Below are 8,598 nucleotides of genomic sequence, written 5' to 3'. Positions count from 1 at the left end.
CAAACAAGGAACAGGAAATAAGGCGAGTTATCAGTCCTAAGTCCATTCAATCCTAATTATATAACTATATCCATATAGACATGATTTGAAAAAGTATAAGTTTAAAAGATTTTGATAAAGAGTTTTGCATATAAAAGAGTTTGTAAAACGATTTGAAGCAATTTGTTGAAAAAACAGTTTGAAGTATAAGAATTCTATCTGTTTGATAGTTATTAATCACATGTGATTGATATAATAACTATAAAGTTTCTACTTGTATTCCCCCCCCCCTCCATAAAAGAGTTTAAAATCATTTAAAAGATAAGTTAAGGGGTATGAACTCACTTGCAGTGAGTGATACGAATGTAAGATCGGTTTGTAGGATGCTAAGTGTCAAGTGAAGATTTGAGCACAACGGATCCTAATAAGCATATAATGACACATATATGTATATAATTAGTGTTTATACAACTAACCATGTAAGGAAAACACCTTAGGACTTAGGAATCACTTAGATTGAAGTGTTACAAGTATAAAGGTTTGCATAAACTGGGTTTGCGGCCACACAATGGAGTTTACGGCCGTTGTGTTTACGGCCTAAGGGAGTATACGGCCCTAGAGTGTACGGTCAAGTGTGTATACCGCCAGGTGTGTACGGCCATGGAGTTTACCGTCCTACACTCCTTGAAGAACTTGTCAAAAAGTGTGGTTCAAGGATCTATCTTGCATCCTCTAAGTGTTCTTGATCTTGTGAAGGAGTATAACATGAGTTTTAGGCCAATTAGGCACCAAACAAGGGGTTTACGACCAAGGGAGATGCTCATGGCCGTTAACTCCTGGAGTTCATGCATTAAATGATGATTCAAGGCTAGGAGTCAAGAGTTCATCAAGCCTAACTAGGAGATAGAAGATATACTCATGTTTTTGAAGCTTGGGAAGGGGTTCACGGTCCAAGAACTAGTAGGTGTTCTTGGTTTTCTTGGTGAAAATGAAGAACACTTCAAGATCTAAACAAAAGAAGAATTTCATGGATGAAATCATGAATCTTCACTAGATATAGAAGGATATCCACTTGAAAATGGAAAGATTACTTACAAGATTGAAGATCAAGATCAAAGTTCTTGATGGTACTTGAGAGAAAAGATCGAGTTCATAAGGTGGAAGTGTGAGAAATGAATAAAAGTGAAGGAATATCACACATAAAGGAATGAGTTTACGGCCTCCTTGAGTTTACGGCCGTACACTCATGTTTACGGCGTAAACTCCTCTTGATGGAGCTTATGGCCATATTGGAAAAGTGGTGAACTTAGGGAACTCATTTCTAAACCCTAACTTTGAAGGTGCTAGGCTTAGAACACTCAAACAGACTCTAAACCATGCCAAAAGATAGCAGAAACGAGTCTGACTTTTATTGAATTGAACTGTTGTACAAGATAGAAATTTCGGGTTGTCACAACCTCTATCCCCGATTTGGAGACTTTATGTCCCACGACAATTCCTTCTTTAACCATGAAATGGCACTTCTCCCAATTTAAGACCAAGTTGGTCTTTTCAGATCTTGCAAGCATCAAGTCTAGGTTGGATAAGAACTCATCAAAAGAAGACCCAAAAACCGAAAAATTGTCCATGAAGACTTCCATGAACATTTAAACCATATCGTGGAAAATAGCCATCGTACATTTTTGAAACGTGGCTGGTGGGTTGCATAACCCGAATGGCATCCGATGATAAGCAAAGGTCCCACTTGGGCAAGTGAACATGGTCTTTTCTTTGTCTTGAGGATCAATAGGGATTTTAAAGTATCCTGAAAAACCATCTAAAAAGTAGTAATAAAGGTGACAGGATAATCTTTCGAGCATTTGATCAATAAAGGGTAAAGGAAAATGGTCTTTGCAAGTAGCATCGTTTAGCTTGCAATAATCGATGCACACACGCAAACCGGTTACCGTTCTTGTAGGAATGATCTCGTTCTCTTCGTTTGTCACCATCGGCATGCCTCCTTTTTTAGGTACCATGTGCACCGGACTCACCTATTGGCTATCCGATATTGATTAAATGATACAGACATCCAAGATTTTAACTACCTATTTATTCACTACTTCTTGCATGTTCAGGTTTAATCTCCTTTGGCGTTGCACCACTAGTTTAGCTCCCTCTTGTAAATTGCTTTTATGTGAATAATATGAGAGACTTATGCCCTTGATATCGGTAATCTTTCATGCAATGGCATTCTTTCGTTTCTTGAGTACTTCAACTAGGCTTTCCTTTTCATGTTGTGTGAGATCAGCTGCTATGATGACTGGCTTTTGTTCATTTTCTTCCAAGAATGCATAGTCTAGATGTTCGGGCAAAGATTTTAAAATGATTTTTGTTTTTTGTTTAGTGACCACGACATGGGCATCTTGCCACATAGTGGTGTTGCAGTTTTTTTTGTCATATCGAGTAAATTCAGATTGTCACGTCGTGGTGTCATTACCACATCGTGGTGGGTCTTCAGTTGCCTTTTTCAATTCATTATACTCACTCTCTTCAAGTAACTTCTCAATTTCTTATAAATCATGTTCAGCATACAAATCACCTTCTTGTAGAACCATGTACCCCTCAATTTCCTTTTCCTTCCATCCTCCAAGCTCTTTCTCCAAAATTTCATCGAACATATCTACCGAAAATGCCATATCATCACTTATTCTTGAATTTTTTATTTCTATATTAACCTCGAAAGTTACAGCTTATTCTCTAACTCGAAGAGTGAGTTTAGATTCTCTTATGTCTACCAAGGCTCAGGCGGTGCTCAAAAAGGGCCTTCCAAGAATAATTAGTACGTGTTCGTCTTCCTCCATGTCTAAAACAATGAAATCTGCTGGTAGTCTTCATCATTTTTTTCTTGTCTTGCTCTACTAGGAATGGGCAACGGTGGGCGGTATGGCTTAACGGGTTCAACAGTTTTTGTTTTCAGGTGCTTGCCACGTCGTGGTCTCTTCACCACGTCGTGGTGACTGTTCAGAATGTTTTTCTTTATTTGCTTCTCGCCATTCTTGCTCATCATCCGGTTTATTTCTATTAATAGGAGTCAGATGGATAATAATTTTCCCACTTCTCGTTGTAATGGTGTCACACCCTGCTAAAGCGGAAACACAGGGCGTGGCAGTACAAAGGGTTTCATCGCAAAAGTTAAAAGACAACACCAACCATAGTATTAAAAATCATTACAAATTCACAATGGGTTTGAACAACTTTTAAAAGAAATTACAATGTAAATTGAAATACAACACATGCGAATGCTCCTAAAAGTGAAGTGTCCCTAAGTGCCACTTACTCGATGATTCCTGAAAAAGCATGTAAAACGAGCGTCAACTATAAAAATAGTTGGTGAGTACTCACAGATAAACAAAATAATACTGGTTCCATGAATTGAAATCAAAGTTTCGATAAAAGTTTCCAATAATAAAAGTATATTGTTAAGATGAGTAAATAAGTTTGTAAAAACAAAGTTCTTTGTCATCATGAGAGATAAGGTATGTTGCCCAAATAAGATGCAACATTCATATTCTCATGGAAGATAAAGTTCGTTACTCAAACGAGTAAACAAGTTTCATTGCTAAAATGAGCAATCAATTTCGTTGCTACAAGGAGCAAACAATTTCATTGCTAAAACATGTATATAAGTTTTCAATAATAACAGTTCGTTGTTGTAATGAGAAACAAAGTTCATTGCTATAATTAATAAACAAGTTTATTGCTATAATAAGTAACGAGTTTGTATGTGTATGAGCAAACAATGAGTCTCAACCAAACCTATGACTGAAGCCCTATCAAGATCTATGCTTATCGTTCCATAGATGAATATGGTATCATGCACTCCAGCAATAGGGCGAGTGAGGAGTTGTCAATTCCTAATAGCGCTATCTATAATGACCATTGGCTCAAAGAGTTAATGGTTAGAGATAAGGGAAGGGCCTTAGTACGATAAGTTCTTATGTTCCGTGTTGCATAGACATACATAGAGAGACATAGCAATAAAATATCAATCATGTTTGATACAAATCAATTTAAATACAACATTCAAATAATAGTTTTTCGGGACATGCTTTTCCACCCCAAAACATAAAAACTGAAAATAGGGGAGTGCATGAATACTCACAATACATTTAGATGATGCAAATGGTGCCTTGAACTACGTTCCACATGTACCACTACCGATTCCTATAATAATGGTATTCGCTAGTGAGTCTCTAATCGAAATCTAACACTAGTATACTTACTACTACAATAGAATTATGCCAATAATGTGTCAAAATTTAATATTGATAAGTTACAAACATTTTTCTGTGGAAATTAAGTTTCAAAGAATCAATTGTTATATAACAATTTAAGTGGAAAATTTCCATTATTGAAATGTTAATATTTAACATTTTAGAGGTGTTCCAGTGATTAAATATTCAAAACTAAATCAATTTAGTTCTAAAAGTTCCCAAACTTTGCATTTCAGTTTTAATTGAAGTCAAAGACCTCAAGATAATTTTTCTTGAATTTTTGATGTGTCTAACTATTTTTCACCATTTTAGTTTCTTGAATAACCATAAAATCATGAAAAATACTAAACAATTAATAAAAATTACCAAACTTCAGATTTTGGTTCTAAATATGTTAAAAGACTTCTAGATAAATTTTCATGGATTATGGATATGCATAACCATTTTTCATATATTTAATTCTCTAAATATATAAAAATTCATGAAAAATAGAAATCGGTTAAGAAAATGCCCCAAACTTTTTATAGTAATGTCATTACACGTACTTAACCTGGGAAAAATATAAAAATAGATTTCCAGACAATTTAACCCAATTTTATGATTTTTTAGCATTTATTCTAATAAAAGTTGAAATAAATAGAAAATAGTTTCCAAAATTGTCCAAAATTTTTGTAACGCTGTTATTAGTCATTATTAAGCTAGGAAAAATATAAAAATGAATTTCTAAACTGTTTATCCCAATTTTATGATTTTTGTGTATGTATTCTAATAAAAATTGGGTTTAAGTGTATTTAATCTTGGGAAAATAGAAGAAAAATAGTATACAGAAGAGAAAAATCATCAAAATTTTTATGTAGCATCCTAATGTACTAAAAGGTGTTCTGGTAAATTTTCATAATGTTTGGATGAGTAAAACTATTTTTCCTGTTTTTAGTCCATTATAAATACAAAAATCGGAGAAAAATAGGAATACACTATGAAAAATTCTGAAAATATTTTTCTAAGTGTTCCACAGAGAGTATAAGTTGCGAAAATTATTAGATACCATTTTTATATTCCCTAATGTGGTTTTATGATTTATTAGAGCTAAACAAAAAGAAAATTCAAAACCATATTAAATAGTAAAAAAAATGGATGAAACTTAATGGGAGATGTTTATTAACTTAAAGGATCATCCAAGAATTTTTCAATAATTTATTTACTAGCTTAAGTATTTTATATGATTTAACACTTTATTTTCTTATTATTTTCATATAAAAATAAAGAAAATATATATTGAGCTGAAAATTTCCAGAATGCATCTTCATACAATTTGATAACAATGACAATTTGTGTTCTTATTTTTGATGTTGAACACCATGCCTAAAGGCTCAATAAATTATAGAGAAAACTTGGTTCTTGTGATTTATGTAAAGATTAGTGATGTTACTTTGACAATTTTTGCAACATGTTACAAAGACTTTTGAATCAAGATCTTTTTGTACCTATTAATACATGATATTAAGAGTTCAAAATAATGTTTGAATGATTTTTAGTGATGAATAAGTCCTTTGAATATGCAACACAAAACAAATGTTCATAAGGAAAGTGCTGTTTGAGCAACAGTTTTGTAAAAATAGGTAAAAATCGAAATTTTGGAATTTTTCAGTGAGGTCAGATGGGTTTGAAAGCTAACTCAAAATATTATATTTCAGAAAAAGAATCACGAATTTTGGCTAAGAAATGAGTGAGATATGACAGTTTAAAGTCAGGTAAAGAAATCTGGCAGATTGCATGCATGATGATTGGTTAGAAAAGTGGGTTTTCATCATTTCCTTGAGTAAACCTTTTGAAGTATTTTAAATATATCATGATAACCTCATATTTTGGTCATGTTTTCAGAGATCAAAAGATTAAAACTTATCAAAATGTATACATGCATTTATGAAGAAAATTTTGTTTCTCAAAAACTCTTAACTTGAGTTTGATGTTTTAATCCTTAAAATCGATTTTTGCACTAAGATCATGAACATGCAACCTTGTTTATCATACATGCATGGTGTTAAAACACATCCATCATGTTCTAAAAACCATTTTAACAAAAAGAAAACAAGTTTGAAGAAGATGAAGAAGGAGAAAGTGTAAGAAAAGAGCAAAACTTGAAGGAAAAGTGAAGTAGAAATCGATTTTACCTTCAAGAATACCACAAGATGATGAAGATTTCGAGTTTGAGGAGTGTTCTTGGGTTTGTTTTCTGGAATATTTCTTGGTTCTTTAGAGGGAGGAAGAGAGAATGGAGTGGTGTTTGGAGAGAAAAAGTAGAGAGAAGGTAGAGAGAGTTTTCTAGAGAGAGAAAGAAGAGAGATGTGTGTGTTGGAGAATGAGAGTGTGAGAGAGAAATATGGGGAGAGAGGGATCCGATTTTAGGGGAGGAGAGGCTCCCTCTCTCTTGTTTCTTTTATAAAATTTCAAATCTTTTATAAAAATATCCAACTTTTTATAAAATGTGCACCTTAACCTAGTTTTTATGCATAAAACTCTTGATTTTTGGTTTATAAATTAAGGGTAAATGTTAATGAGTTAAATTTCATTTTCCTTGAATGCATTTTCATAATTTTAATTGTTATAAGATCATATTATAAGGTTCATGATTATTTTTATAGAATTTTTAAGGTCAAAGTTTATAAATATGAGTTTTTAGGGCATTTAGGGTTTTTGAGAGTTTGTAAATCTTTGGATATCAAAATTACTTGAATTTTGAGATTTCAAACTATTTTAGAGTTTCATAACTCTTATTCAAATTAGAAATATTGTTTGTAATTTATTTTTAGCGGTTTATTGGCATTCTATGTAGTGATTCCGAGATTCAAACGAAATTGAGGAATCAAGTATACTAGTCCTACTCTTCAACTTTGACTTAAGTTTCTATGAGACTTTGACCTAATTTCTACTTCTAGGTCAAGTGCATGATGTGTGAATATGATTCATGAAATGGTGTTCGAGTCAAAGAATGACCCGAATATGGATAGTCTCTACAGTTAAGTAGTTATAGAATTCACATATCAATGTGAAATCTATGCACACTATCCATTGATTCTAATTGTTTCCAGGTTTCTAGTAGTTTATAACTTAGCTTCTAGCTACTAAGTCTAGTATGTGTAGTGCCTATATGTGCAACTAAGTTTAGTCAAATCTAAAACCGACTCGAATTTTGACGACTGTCACAAATGGCCTGGATGTGAGCTCCTCCTGGATTTTATTCGGTGTTTCCTGGGAGTGTGCCCGACAATATTTCGTGTGAATTGCTTTGATAGTTGCCCCATTTTTTGCTCAATGTTCTTGATTGTAGCTTGCTGCTTTCTAAGAACCCCTGCGATATCTTCGTGTCTCTTTTTGATGCGACAACAAAACGAGCAAGTATTGTCTCAAAAACGGGTTTCTTTTCGGGAACCGGTTCCTCTTTTTGGTAAAAGCCTCTTCCTTTTTTTTCATACTTCTCTTCCTTGGCTTTCTTGTACTCATCATAAGCTAACCAATTCTTTTTGGGATTTCTCCAGTCTTCATCATAACGATCATCGCTTGAATAGCAAGATTGGTCCTTTCGGTTTCCATTTCCATCTAGATCACAGTCTTTGGTTAAATGTGGCTCGTTACAGTTTTCACACCCCATTCGTATTGCATGGATTGTTTGATACATTTTTGTCATCCTCTTATCCATGTTATGCAACATTGCTAAGACCGTTACCATGTCATCCGAAGAATAATTTACGATTCCCCTAGTTACATATTATGGAGGGTTTTGATATTCTTTTGAATGTTTGGAAAATTCCTCGATTAGCTCCTTGATTATGGGTGGTGCTTTCTTTGTGAGTGGCCCTTGAAAATCAAGGAGTTGCCTAGTTGTTACGTTTACCCCATCATAAAAGATAGATACTACTTGTTGTACATTTAGATCATTTTGAGGACAATTCCTTTACAAACCCTTGTATTGCTCCCATGCCTCATATAATGACTCTCCCGCTTGTTGCTCAAAATTTGCAATAGCCTTCTTGAACTTGGAAACCTTAGATGGTGGGAAAAATTGTTGTATGAACTCTTCACGCATTTGTGCCCATGTTGTTATTGTGCCCGGTGGGAGGGCCTTCAACCAATCTTTCATTGCACCCTTAAGAGTAACGGGGAGCACTCTTAGCAAAATTGTCTTACTTGGTATGTTTGGTATGTTGAAGTAGTCGGCGATGTCATTGACCTCATCAATGTTCTTGTAGGCATCCTTGTGGTCTTTCCCATGGAATGGTATGACCTTCAATTGAGCATGTATGTGTCCTTTTAGTTCAAAGATAGCAGTGTTGCGAATTATGGGTTGCACAATTCCCGGTTCGTTGTC

The 8,598-nt window shown here is 34.0% G+C and overlaps 1 non-coding gene across 1 annotated transcript; it reads left to right on the top strand.

The window, feature by feature from the left end:
- Nucleotides 1-8,161: 8,161 nt before the first annotated feature.
- Nucleotides 8,162-8,268, top strand: LOC145128005 (small nucleolar RNA R71). Its single transcript, XR_013716608.1, has one exon. It is a non-coding gene; the product is annotated as a small nucleolar RNA R71 (small nucleolar RNA).
- Nucleotides 8,269-8,598: the final 330 nt, after the last annotated feature.

Source organism: Lactuca virosa, chromosome 7 (assembly GCF_052849685.1).
Source record: "Lactuca virosa cultivar CGN04683 chromosome 7, Lactuca_virosa_CGN04683_v6, whole genome shotgun sequence".
Lineage (NCBI taxonomy): Eukaryota > Viridiplantae > Streptophyta > Magnoliopsida > Asterales > Asteraceae > Lactuca > Lactuca virosa.
The sequence above is the reverse complement of the archived record's forward strand: the minus strand, read 5'-3'. Positions and strand labels throughout refer to the sequence as shown.